At 47.3% G+C, this 14,691-nt stretch overlaps 1 protein-coding gene and 1 pseudogene across 2 annotated transcripts in view; one reads left to right on the forward strand and one right to left on the reverse strand.

Annotated features, from left to right (window-relative positions):
• The window catches only part of NSD3 (nuclear receptor binding SET domain protein 3), a 1,769,888-nt gene that overhangs the window by 1,724,923 nt on the left and 30,274 nt on the right, over positions 1 to 14,691 (reverse strand). The gene's annotated exons all lie outside the window — the stretch shown is intronic.
• On the forward strand, positions 5,206 to 6,625 carry LOC147683151 (uncharacterized; annotated as a pseudogene).

The following is a 14,691-nucleotide window of genomic DNA, read 5'->3' on the forward strand; positions in this document are numbered from 1 at the left end:
TGGGAAGATGGTGATTTTAGCATCACGAACGCTTCGCTGATTCCATTTGCAGGGAGAAAAAACAGACGCTGTCATCTGCAGCACTTCCCCCACCCCCAAAAAACTAAGTTTAGCTGTATTTGGATAGATTTCTCAGTCCCCTCCAGGGCAATCGACAAACCGTGGGTATCTTTAGAATCCTCAGGATGTTGGAAGAAAAGGACACAAATTTGGTGTGGATATCTTATGTGGACAAAAAGGTATGGGGGGCTAAGCGCAAACTACTCCAAATAGCCCAAAAAGGTCTTGAAACTGAGGTGGGGGGGTAGTTTAAGGCACGGCAGTGAAGGGGTTGGAGCCCCACAACAACATTTGTCATACCAAAAGAGGTGGGAAAGGAATATGTGAGCTCGATTAGATGATGAACAATGGGACAAGATCTATATTCGCACAATTTCATGCCCCAGGGTGAGAAACATTCAACAAAAATTCTTTATAGATGCCGTTATACACCACCAAACTCCACATTATTGACAGAAGACACTCCGCTTAAAGTTGAAGAGACTGTGGCGGAACAGATAGCATTTTGCACGTTATGATGCTGCCCTAGACTTGAGAACTTTTGGAAGGAGATTATAGCCACCAATGACTGAATGGAGGGCAGAATCATAGAGAACAATCCAGTTTAGATAACAGAGACTTGGCTTGCCCAAATAGAATGTGTGCTTTAAGCCTCCTATCTCAGGACAGAACTTTCTTAAATGGAGACTCATGAGAATCAATTGTTTATGGATTTCAAACCAATTGAGAATCTATTGTGGACATATAGTAGTTGCATTGGGTGTGGGGGATTTTAGCTGAGGGAAGAGGCAGGACCCTTTTAATTTTGTTCTTATTTTTGCAGTTTTATATTTGGGTGGGTATGCCTGCCTTCTATTGCATAAGTTTTAAAACCATAAATAAAACAATTAAAAGATTTTTTAAATGGTTGTTTTAATACTTGCCACCCGCTGTGCTGTCATAGGCTTTACTAGCGGCCACTAATGTGTTCCAGGGATCATTTTGGATTGCTAATTTCCTGTTGCAGGGGGCAGATTTAGAATTCACCTGTTTTCTCGCCCAAGCAGATGTCTATATTAGATGGCATATCCCAAATTAGCTTTGATAACACAATACTTAGGGCATAATGATAACTCAGGCAGTTGGTATGTGTCTGAAAGTTAACAAATATTGTCCGATTCTCACTGAAACTCTTAGGAAACTATTGAAAACCGAACTGCTTTAGTATCCTAGTCCACTACAGGTGTACTCTCTGCTGCGCCGAGATAGCCCTCCGGGGATAATTCATGCGAATTAAAAAAATCGGATCACCATCCAGATACTTAAAAAGCCTCCCTGTACCATAATGGGAATATGGATTGACTGCCTTTCTTGGTCACTGCCAAACAGAGCGTTTAGCGTGCAAATGGAAGGTTGTGTACCAATTAATATGCACTGTCTGAAGCCCCACGCATCCAGAGAGCCAGATCAGAGGAAGATCCTTCTCTTACATCGCAGCCAAGACCTTGAACAAGCTACCAGCAGACATCAGACACGCCCCCTCCCTGAACACCTTCAGGAAGATCAAGACCTGGCTCTTCGTCTGAACGGATTTGCATAGCCACCCGACGCCCCCCCTTCCAGAGCTGTGAGACCCTCACAGGTGAATAGCGCGCTCACAATTACCTGATTGATTGACTAAATTTCCTAGCAACATAATTGGAAACTCTGCAATAAAGGTACCCCAATTCAGATTATGTAATGTATTCTTCAAACCTCCCACATTCCATTAAAGAAGTCGTATCCTGGTCTTAATTATGTCAACCATGGCTCACTGCCCAGTGTCCCTAATCAGACCCGATTCTGCAGCTATGAGCCTCAGTTGAGGCATGGAAGACACTAACCTACCCTCAAAGCCTCCCCAGAAGGTGCCACAACCACCAACAAGCTCGATCCACCAACCCTGTGGGCCTCAGAGGAAGCACATGTATTAGTGCGCTCATGAGAATATCTCCTTGCTCAATGTATATGGTAGCGGCACAAGATCATTAAGATAATCTGTCCTTTGGTCCATTTCGACCCCCCTCCGCCATCATATTGGATAAATCACGACTGGAGAGTCATTCAGAGCATTCATATGCACTAAGACAAGCCAATCTGTTAGCTGTAGAACAGTTAGCCTGCTTAATAATGGGGGGGGGGGGGGGTTCTCAAAGTGGGAGCACTTGTATTCCAACCATGAGCCTAGAGGTTCATAGAAGAAAAAAAACAGGGGAGCATGGGGGTTACTGTAATCCATGGGAATAAAGGAGCAGCATGACTTGGAATTCTTTAAAACCATCTCAGTAGGGTAGAGGGACCTAAATTCAAAACAACACAGTCTCCTGTACAAGATTTTACACCTCTCCCCCCGTGCACTCTTCGGACAATTATAATTTCTTTGAATAATTCATTAGTATGTACAACATTCTTACATTATTCCCAAGTGACACATAAACATTGGTAGGTAGAATGTGTCTGGATATGGATCAGTCTTCGAACCACTCTGCAAATATACAGACTTGTTCCGCAAAGACTTTTTCTCAGTTACTATATCACATTATAGGGAAAGTGAACATTTCTCATAAAACTTGAAATTGAACAACTATATACTAACATTGCCAAGAGGGAAACTTTACATGACTAAGAATTGTCTTGACTCTAGACCTCGACTGCAATCAGTACCCACTGATGTTCTTAGGACTCATTTAAGTGGCAAGTCATGTATAATTCCATCTCGAAACCAAAATTACTTCAATGGGAGCACCTTTTGCTCTAAACTTCGCAGTTCTACTTGTGAATTATTTTGAGAGTCAATTTATCTATTCTAAGCTCAACTCGTTTATGAAGAGCATGTGCGGACAGATTCATTACCTACATGTCTTTATGATCTGAAGCTTTTTTTTCACGTCCATCCATCAGTGCAACTAAGATATTTTTACAGAGGTAATCTTATTACCGGTCTTTACCAGAAAATCTACAGTTAAGTACTCCGTTACCGTACCGGGGGCTACCATGCTCACATGGAGTGATAACCTCACATATGGGCAGTTTTTGAGACTTCCTTTTATATACAAGTAATATATTAATATCAATATCTTCTGTTTTTAAAAAATTATAATAATTTGTACACAGTATTCAAGCTTTTTGACAATATAGGCACACACAAATACATTATCTCTGGTTTCTCTCTCTCAATTCCTCCACAAATCAGGCTCCTATCCCCTTTCTCCTGCAGTCATTGGACCTACATATAGGTCTCCACTTCGCCCCATATATGAAGTGCGACACAAATAAAATGTATATGTCTGCAGCTTTATGGTGAGAGTAATGCTGCAGTGTCCCACTGTCTCCTAGGTTGGATTTGGGTAGGGAGTTGCCACCTGATGCTGCTGTTAACATGCTTCTTAAATTGTCACCAGGACAGCTGCCCAGAATTTTTTTATTCATTTATTTGAAGTTTTATAAAGCATGACTCGCCAGGGTATCAGAGCACTGTACAAATAGCAATCAAAAAGAATAAGAAAGCAGCAATGCAGATACATTTTAACATTCGGCCGGGTAGATTCAAGATCGAGAGAAGTCGAGAGGGAAGTGGTCAGGCTAAGTGACTTCAGGGTTACTATTGAAAGAATCTATTCAACAGAAGCCTTTTTACTTCTTTTCTGAAGGAAATAGTCAAGGGGTTTGTTCTGGTTTCAGGAGGCAGCGTGTCCATATTCTTGGGCCTAGACTAGAGAAGGAGCAGTTGCATTTGGATGTGTTTTGCATGGAAGACCTCTGCCAGAATGCACATGAGTATTGCTTGTGTTTTATATTGTAAACCCAGTCTGTCTGGGTGTACATTTTTACCTGCATATATAGTGTGCATTTTTCTGTACCTACATGTGTGTTTGTAGGGTTGCCTATGCAGCAATATTTACTAGGAAGTGTTGCTAAGATTGTGTGACAGGGTGTGCGGACAGGACACAACTACCTCAACGGACTGGTGGTCCGCCACCCCCCTCTCACCTTGTCCCTTTTCCCAACAGCTACCAGACTGCCCTTGGAACGAAGAACCGGAGTCGAGCTTGCCGGACGATATCAACGCGCACGGCCCCTTTAATTCCCCGGACCAAGAGGAAAAGGCCCCGCCCCTCGTCAGCGTCGGAACGTCAAAAGGAGGAAGCAGGAAAGACGCGACGGACGGCGTTTAGCTGGAGTCGGAGACGGAGAACGGCGGTATCAGAACGAGACAGAGGAGAAAGAGACCGGGACTGGGACGCCAGGAGGCCAAATTTCCACCCTTCGCTCCGCCACGTTCCCACGGGAGGAGCGTGGCTTCAAGAGGTACGGGGCCGTGTGGCGGGTTGGGTGGGATGTGTAACTTTGTAAAGCCCCTTTGTAAAGCTTTCCCGTTCCTTCCCCTCACGTGCACGCCTACCTCACGGATTGTATAGAATCCACCGCACCATCACTGGTTTCCTTCACTCCCGGCCCTAACGAGTGTAACGTGGTCCAACCAGTTACCTGACCCGATTTTCCTTTCTTTCCGGTACCGGAGCGGAGGAGACCCGAGCTGAGAGACGTTCCCCATCCGGATTACATCGGTAGCCGCCCTCAACACTGGAAGAGTAGCCAAGCTGGAGCAAGTTACTTCTCCCTTGGACCTCGCAGCTCATTCTAAGGACGGAGCAGCACCCTTACTAAAAAAAGACTTATATTCCAATAAAACCTTCACTCAAACCCTAACTCAAAGTACCAGTGTTTCTCTTTACTCCTAAACCTCCAGTAAGTCCGAATCCAGTAGCCGAAAACCCGGGTACCCCGACCCCCTTGGGACAACTGGTGTCAGAAGTGGGATCCCCTCCACCATCGGTCTGCCACAAAAAGATGGAGGCCCTGACCGAGCACATAATCAAAGGCCAAGAAAAATTGGAATGGGCCGTAGAAAGCCAACTAACCTTCGCACAGGCAGACAGAGAACTGTTTACCACTACCATCACGGCCCAAGTGGAGAGCCTTAGGAATGTGCCGCCTCCCACCCAGGTCATCCCCGGAGAAGTGCGTCTGCATAGCCCCCATCCCACCAGTGTTGCCCTACAAAAATATGTGCATGGTGAGGACCCGGACGCCTTCCTCCTAAACTTTGAAAGGGCCGCCCGTGCTATGGGCTGGCCCGAAGAGAAGTGGCCGTTCTCTCTGACTCCGCTCCTCACAGGAGAAGCCCAATCCGCCTATCAGGCCGCTAACCCTCTAGGGACCACAACCTATGCGACCATTAAGGGGGTCATCCTAGACCATCTTGGTCTCGACCAAGAGGCCTACCGCGTTCGCTTTCGAAAGGAAAAAGGGGTTCAAGGGGAGAACCCGAAGACTCTATTCTTCAGACTACGGATGGCCGCAGATAAGTGGCTACGACCAGATCTCTGTAGCAAGGAGGAGATACTGAATAAAGTGTACTTAGAGCAATTCATGGAAGCACTGCCATATGCCACCCAACGCTGCCTGCGTCAACACGCTGGGCTTACGGTTGAACAAGCCATAGAAATGGCATCTCACTATGCTCGGGCTCAGCCCAAGACTAGCCCTTGGGAACATGAAAAGGCCCTCAAAACCATACCTCCCCCGAAAGTAGACAAGAGACCAAAAGCAGGAAATAAGGTTCCCAGACTACTTCGACCTACAGGAATGATGTCCCCCATGACCAGAGGACCTCAGTGCTTCGAGTGAGGGGAATGGGGGCACATAGCGAGAATGTGCTCCAGAAAAAAAACACAAGAGGAGCCTATGGAGGTCGGGTATCTCCCGAAAACGGTGATGTACTCTGCGGAAATGGGCAGCACGTTCTATGTGAGTATGAGGATGAATGGTTTTAGGGTAAGGGCCTTGTTGGATTCTGGATGCAGACAGTCTGTGATCCAGACGCGCTTTGTCAATCCCGAACATATGAACCCTCAGAATCCCGTATATATCCGTTGCGTACACGGGGATGTGAAGCCCTACCCTGTGGCCTCCATTACCATAGCCCTACCAGATCGAGAACCCTGTATGGTCCGGGTAGGGGTGGTGGACTCCCTGCCAGAGGATATGATCCTAGAGACAGACAACCCAGAATTCCTTTCCCTCTTTAGGGAGACCCTGTCCAGACCTGTACAGAGAGGGGCCCTACCCACATACCTGTCCCCCGAACCCTGGGTCATTGATAGGAGATCTCGCCTTGCTCAGGGAGAGGATCGGACCCTATTCCATGCCTGGGAAAACGCCCACGCCTCAGACGGGATCAACCCCCAGACGTCCCCCCGGTTCCTGGTTAAGAACGAATTGCAATACCGCCAGGCCAGACAAGATGGAGAACTACAATTGTTGGTGCCCCGCTCCTTCCGGGAACAAGTACTCTTCTTTGCTCACGCCCATTTGACGGCAGGCCATGCAGGCAAAGAAAAAACCACTGAAAGTATTATTAGGCATTTTTTCTGGCCTGGAATATATCGAGACGTACAGGACTTCTGTGCCAAATGCGAGGTATGCCAAAGAAGAAACACCCATCGACACAGTGCTGCGCCCCTACAAAAGATGCCCATCATAGGAGTCCCGTTCGAACGGGTCGGCATGGATATAATAGGACCCCTACCGAAGACGGGCCGAGGACGTCTGTACGCCCTCGTGATCGTCGACTATGCGACCCAGTTTGTGGAGGCTTTTCCTTTACGGACCACCACAACCTCTGCAATCGCCGAGAAGTTTGTGGAACTGTTCTCCCGCGTGGGGTTTCCCAAAGAGGTGCTTACAGATCAGGGGACCCCCTTCACATCCAAGCTGATGAAAGAAGTATGTACCTCTCTAGCCATCAAGCATCTGAAGACCTCGGTGTACCACCCCCAAACAGATGGCCTTGTTGAAAGGTACAACCAGACTCTCAAGGCATCCCTAAAAAAGATGTTGACCACTGAAGGGCCCACCTGGGACCGACTTCTGCCTATCGCCCTGTATGTCATAAGGGCCCAGAAGCAGAGTAGCCTGGGATGTTCGTCCTTCGAGTTATTATACGGAAGACTGCCCCGGTCCCTCCTAGAGATGACGAGGGACATGTGGGAAAACGAAGAACCCCAAGAACAGAAGAGCATGCTGGAATATACCACTCAGCTGAGAACCAAACTGGGAAAGCTACGAGAACTAGCATACTCCACCCTGGAACAACAACAAGAGAGGTATAAAAAGACGTATGATAAAGGAAAGAGGCTGAGAAGAATCGGCATCGGGAAGTGGGCTCTGGTGTTGCTACCATCCATAAGCAACAAAACCAAGAATGAGTGGCAAGGCCCGTTCCAGGTTATTGATGCCATCGGTCAGACCACCTACAGATTACGCCTGTCATCCACGAAAACACAACGTACCATATTAATATGTTGAAAGAGTGGTTGGGGCCCTTACCACGGGCGGGTCATTTTGCCACCCAGTCAACATCTCCCAGCACCTCAACATTGGATCAGCTGGTAGTCAACCAGGGGTTGACATCCCAGGAGAAGACAGAGTTGGCACACGTCCTGGAGCCCTTCTCCGACGTATTCTCGGACATACCAGGGAGGACTAGCCTAGTCGAACACCGCATCGAAACCCTTCCGGGGAAAGTGGTAAAACAACGACCCTACAGGATACCAGCAGCCCGAAGAGAAGCAGTGAGAAGGGAAGTTCAAGACATGCTTCAGTTGGGGGTAATCCGACCCTCCCAGAGCCACTGGTCGTCCCCAATCGTGATGATACCCAAACAAGACTGCTCCAAACGCTTCTGTATGGACTTCAGGGCCTTGAAACGCGGTGTCACACTTTGATACCTACCCTATCCCTCGTGTGGATGAATTGATAGAGAAAATAGGCGACGCCAGATATATCACCAACATCGACCTCGCGAAGGGGTATTGGCAGGTCCCTCTTCGTGAGTAGGACAGGAAGAAAACCGCCTTCGTGATGGACGACGGATCCTATGAGTTCACTGTCCTCCCCTTTGGACTCCATGGGGCCCCGGCGACTTTCAATGCCTCATTAACCAGGTGTTACAACCCTACGTCTCGTCTTGTTCAGCTCAGCATACCTGGATGATATCGTCATTTATAGCCATGACTGGGATGAACATCTGCAAGTCATCCTCACCGCACTACAAAGGGCGGGACTACGCATCAACGCCAAAAAGTCCAGAGCAGCATTTCACAGTGTGAACTACCTGGGATACGTACTGGGGGAGGGCACCATAGCTTCTCAAAGCAAAAAAATACGAGCGATAGCTAAAGTTCCCCTTCCCGCTAACAAAAGAGATCTACGGGCCTTCCTAGGTCTGGTAGGGTACTACCGCCGGTTTATACCATGCTTTGCCGAGGTGGCTGCACCCTTAACTAACCTTCTCAAAAAGGACACAAAGCCACGTGAATATTCTCACTCCTCCCAAGACTCCCTGAGTGCCTTTCAGCTCTTGAAAAATACGATGACCACAGCCCCAGTCCTGGTGTCACCCGACTATACCAAACCCTTTGTGTTAGCCACAGACGCCTCCAATGTGGGGATAGGTGCAGTACTGTCCCAGGTCGACGAGGAAGGGGTTGAACACCCAGTATTGTATGTGAGCAGAAAGCTCTTTCCCAGGGAGTGTAGATATTCCAACATTGAGAGAGAGGCGCTGGCCAAAAAATGGGGGATAGAGAAATTGAGGTACTACCTGGAGGGTAAACCATTCATCCTTCATACGGACCATGCCGCCCTGAAGTGGATACACCAGAACAGCAGCCATAACCCCCGAGTGTTACGGTGGTTTCTGTCTTTACAGCCCTACTCCTTTTCAGTGCACCATTGGAAAGGGAAAGATATTGGTAATGCGGACTTCCTTTCCCGCGTGTTTCCTCTCCCCGAACGGGAGAAGCCAGGGGGGGGGGGGGGGGGGGGGGGTATATGACAGGGTGTGCGGACAGGACACAACTACCCCAACGGACTGGTGGTCCGCCACCCCCCTCTCACCTTGCCCCTTTTCCCAACAGCTACCAGACTGCCCTTGGAACGAAGAACCGGAGTCGAGCTGGCCGGACGATATCAACGCGCACGGCCCCTTTAAATCCCCGGACCAAGAGGAAGAGGCCCGCCCCTCATCAGCGTCGGAACGTCAAAAGGAGGAAGCAGGAAAGACGCGACGGACGGCGTTTCCCTGGAGGGAGCTGGAGTCGGAGATGGAGAACGGCGGTATCAGAACGAGACAGAGGAGGAAGAGACCGGGACGCCAGGAGGCCAACGTTTCCACGCTTCGCCCCGCCACGTTCCCACGGGAGGAGCGTGGCTTCAAGAGGTACGGGCCGTGTGGCGGGTTGGGTGGGGCGGAGGAATCAGCCCGGTGTGTAACTTTGTAAAGCCCCTTTGTAAAGCTTTCCCGTTCCATCCCCTCACGTGCACGACTACCTCACGGATTGTATAGAATCCACCGCACCATCACTGGTTTCCCTCACTCCCGGCCCTAACGTGTGTAACGTGGTCCAACCAGTTACCTGACCCGATTTTCCTTTCTTTCCGGTACCGGAGCGGAGGAGACCCGAGCTGAGAGACGTTCCCCACCCGGATTACATCGGTAGCCGCCCTCAACACTGGAAGAGTAGCCAAGCTGGAGCAAGTTACTTTTCCCTTGGATCTCGCAGCTCATTCTAAGGACCGAGCAGCACCCTTACTAAAAAAGACTTATATTCCAATAAAACCTTCACTCAAACCCTTACTCAAAGCGCCAGTGTTTTGTCTTTACCCCTAAACCTCCAGTAAGTCCGAATCCAGTAGCCGAAAACCCGGATACCCCCACCCCCTTGGGACAGATTGCATACAATATATTTTCCTGGCCTCGCCTTTTGATTCCTTAAGAATGTCCTGTGTTGTCTTTCTTCTCTTTATTCATGGGAAAATGGCTTCTTCTTTCACATATTTTTCCAAAACGCACATCAATGTTTAACTACACCCATTATTATATTTAAAAACAAATTGGGAGGATGGGCAGGGACATATCTATTATTTACAGAAGTATTAATATTTTAGCCCACATTGTGGCCACTACTTCAAGCTGTGTACCAAAATTTTAATTGGCCTTTTCCTTAAACAAAAGTATTTAAAAAAATGTTTTAATGTAGGATTGGCCCTTTCAAAACAACTTTTATACAACAAAAGACTTTAGTTTTGTTTCCAATGTTCCGGACATAGTTGCTGCTTCTACCGGCATGCCTAAATTCATTCTGATCTCGCAAGCTAACGATGACGGCCGCAGCTACACTCACACTCGAGAACAAGCATGATTATCCAGGCATTGACTTTGATTGCGCTCTGGAGCTCGAGTTCCACAGAATGCTTTTTGTAAGATTTAAGTTTTTCACAACTCCCAAGTCAATTTTTGTAATCACTTACACAAAAGATGAGCATGTATAGCTGCTGTTATTTTCCAACTGTTTTCCAGTTCATCTGTTCGTAAATTCGCAGCCCAATCTTTCTTCAGCCCACAAATGTAATGCCAAGGAAATTGGAGGCTTAATCAGTAATACACTGCTTGCTTTTTGAAAGTGTATTGTTCTTTGGTAACCTTAAATAATTATCTTTTTGTGATATATCTTTTTTGCAAGATATTATTACATTTATGTCTAATACCACTTATTTACTATTTTTCTGCAGGACTACTAACAAATGGGCTTTCTATAAGCCTTATAAATGGAAGTGACTGTTTTTGTTTGAGACAACTTACCATTATTTCATTGCTACCCCCCACTCATTCCATTATTTTTTTTCTGGCTGTCTTGTAAATGGGTCGAACCGTAAACGGGTCTAGAAGTGGTTTTATTTATATGATGAATTTATATTCAATACTGGCTAAAATCCCTAGCCTAAAGTGAACTTTGCCACTTATACTGACTAATGTATTAAAGGCCAAAATAGTCTATATACTGAATTGTTCTCTCTACACTATCCTATGTGTGTTAACACTATCACTACAATGGGCTGTTCTTGCACCTTTTCCCTACTGTTGGCAATGTGGGTGCAGTGGAAATATAAAGTATAATGTCCCTTAATTGCTGGTGTATTGATGTCTATCAGAAAAATACTGACTTTTCAGCTCAGAGATTCATTCCCTTTAGAAGAAAAAATTATTACTTAATTCAGGGAGGAATCACTTGTTTCTTACATTTAAGTGTACAGAAGGTCCACTTAGAACTAGTGGATTACCCATGTCCATATAGATCATCTTCAATAAGTAAGGGCATCAAGCACAATACATGAATAATGTGCATTTTTTGGAAATACCAAAAGAAATTTTGCAAAGTTAAAACATTAATCAAGAAAAGAGCATGTTTTTCCACCATCAAAACAAAACTGCCCTTCACACTTTCTAAAAAGGAACAAGTAACTGGAAATGAAAAACCAATAGGCCAAAGGCCTGAAGTCAGTTCACAGTTTTAAAATTACTTGTACAAGCAAGGGAAGGGTGGTTCTTTTGCTACGTTGATGTGCATCTATAATGGAGTGTGATGCTGGATACATTGGGTGCTTATGGTCTGTTTAGCCAAGTTCTTCCACTGCCACGACTTCTGTGATAAGGTCTAAGTCAAGATTATTCTAAGTCACTGTCCACTCACACAAAGGGTGGTTTCAATGTAAGCACCTGGCTTCTGCAGTTAGCCACTGCCACTTTGACCAGGAGACATGGGGTACAAGACAGCATGGTTTAAAGTTGATCATGGGTCCACGGACTGACTTAGAAAAATTCTTCCAGATAAGCAACTTAACTGGGCCAACAAAATGGGCCAAGCTTAAGAATCAGCAACCTGTCCAGCACCATCCATCAAACTTCCAGTTACCAAAACTCCTAGCCCTGTGGAAACAAGAGGCAGCTTGTCGATGGCTTCCTTACTCTGTCAGAATAGTATTGAGCACAAACCTTTAGGGGACAGTGGGAAAGAGAGACACTGTGTCACGGAGTGTCTGCAAATGCCAAGTTAGGGGGGTACAGAAGGCATGTGTATGATGGGTCCATATTATAGACATCTGATCCAGCCATTACCATGATAAACCAATTACTATATGTGAGAAGTTGGCCTGATATATGATGTCTCCAATTCTGGGGGCACCTTGTAATCAGTCCAAACAATCCCTTATGGTGGTGGTTGTAAGTCAACCTTACAGACAAGCTATCCTAGAGGTAGCATGGACTAAGCAGCCTTCAGGCTAAACCTAAGAGGGCATGTGAAGCCAGCTGTTTTACCAATCACAATCCTGTAATATCAAATGAAAGGACACCACACAAGTTATAGATTATAAAAATATATGTATTTATTCTCAGAATAATCCTCTAGACTCTTTATGAGTATAGAAGCACAAGCGTTTAAACAAAAGCACAGTAAAACATATGAAATTTGCACAATTTGGATGAGGCCAGGGGCCACTCAAACCATATACTAAATAAGTGGTATAAGTATCACTAATCGAACAGTGGTCAGGCCTAGGGCCTGGGGAATCGCTGGGACTAATCGGGACTAGCAATGCTTAAGTCAGGAAAAGCTTGCGGGAATCGGGTGCAGCGCTGAAAGCACACACATGCACCAATGGAAAGTCAATGGTGCGTAAAAGTTATTGAGTTACAGTTTTAGGAGTCTTCCGACTGGACTAGAAATACCAAACTTTAGACTTGGACACTAGAGGTGTATACCACTACAGGAGCACCGGCGTTCAAGAGTTACCTCACCCACAGGAAGCGGGTGCACAGGTGCAAAGTCGTGTCGGCTTTCGTCGAGTAGATTTACGGAGCCTGGAGCTGAAGATGCTGCAGGCGGCCAGAAGAGAAGTGTCCGGTGCGATCCAAGGGAGGATCGAAGATGTAGAGAACCTGAAAGCAGAGGGGACAGAGTCTGGGTCACTCAGCAGTGACCAGGGTGGAACCAGGAAGGAACCAGGCAATGTCGGGCGCAATCAGGTGGTTGTCGTGAAGCTGGTCTCCGCTGCCACGTGGACTCTGGGGCACCAAGGATGTCCAGGAGTGGATCACGAGCTGTCCCACGAAGGCTCTCGCTGTCGGCGGTGTCGGCTTCTGGATTGGAGCAAACAAACCTTGGCAAGCGCAACCCACGCAGGATTCGAAGATCGCTTCTTACTCGGACCAGGAAGGTCAGAGCGGAAGCTCCTTTTCAGGGGAGCGAGAGCCAGTCCAGAGCAACCGGACTGGCAGAGCAAATTCAAAGGTTCGTCGGTACTGGGGCCACTAGCCAACGGGCAAGCGACCGGACCAACGCGTCGAGCAGAAATATGCAGAAGGGCCCCACGTAGCACTCGGTGAGTGTGGAGGGGTGAGCTTTGGTGCAAAAGCTGCTCGGGGCTGGGGCTTCTCAAACCCCAATGCACAGCGTAGAGGGAGCCTCGGGAGCTGCACGATCAGCACTTTGTAGTTTTTCCAAGATGGCCGGCCCCACGCTTCAGGTCGCCTCCACGGGTCTCAGACTTGCTGGGACTGTGGATCGGGAGGTTGGAAGGCAGGAACGCTGGGTCTTGTCGAACTCTGTCGCTCAAGTTCCGGCAGGAACTGCAAAAAAGCAAACGGTGAGGCTCTGGATGGTGCCTGTTTGCACAGGGTGGTCACTCCTTGACCACAAGGGAGATTCTTCAGTCTTCCACGTCGAGTGGGATGTCGAAGGGTCCAGAGTTTCGTTTCACAAGTTTCAGTCAGGATAATCTGATGTGCGTTGGCACAGCTCCCATTCTTATACCAATCTAGTGGGCTGGATTACCTGCTAGGTCCCTACTATGGGTGGAACCCAGGAAGGGGGTGGTTACACCCCTTTCCCTTTCAGCAGTAGGAGGTCAGACTCGTGTCTGTGGCAGCAGCGTCCATTTTGTGATGCTGGGGCTTTGGTTAGATTTAACCGCGTTTAAGCAAAGTAACATGTCTTCTCCCTCTTGAAGGGTGGAATGCTACCCCCGTCACCAGGACTGGCGAGGGGGTAGTATTCCAAAGCGTATGACACCTTACACGACATGTTTTGATAATGCCAAACCAAAGTTAGCAAGTAACCGAGAGGATTATAATGCACTTTAAGAGTATTTGATATGGCACTATCCCGGAACAGCTTAGGGAATTGGTCCCGACAGCTGCAGACAGGCTCAGCTCATGCTAGAGCACCATCTCACATAGAACCAAGCACTCTGCCTCCAGGATTGTTAAGGCCTGCCATAGGAGTGACTTATAGGTATATATATGTGTCCAGACATAGGTTTAGATATAGGTATACTATATCTAAGCAAGGGGTGATTAAACAACCTTGCCCCAGCTGAGTGATCAGCCAGTTGTGTCCGTTTGGATAGCCAGCCAGGGGTGGCAAAAGATATGCTGCAGCCCCTGGTAGGCCTTGGATGCACCTATGCCCTGGGCACCTATAGTGCACTGTACAGGGGCTGATAAGGTGACCCAAGCCAATTTAGTTATGCACCTAGGGTACATGGAATCCATTTTAAAGAGAGAGCAGATAGTTGGCCTGGTTCCCTGCTAATCAGGGCCCCAGCCTAAGTCGAAAACCAGCTAAACACAAGGCAAACAAGCATTTACAATGCAATGGTCTCGGCATTGTTAAAGTTAGAGCTATTGGCATTGCTCATGACATTTTT

Source organism: Lissotriton vulgaris, chromosome 11 (assembly GCF_964263255.1).
Source record: "Lissotriton vulgaris chromosome 11, aLisVul1.2, whole genome shotgun sequence".
Lineage (NCBI taxonomy): Eukaryota > Metazoa > Chordata > Amphibia > Caudata > Salamandridae > Lissotriton > Lissotriton vulgaris.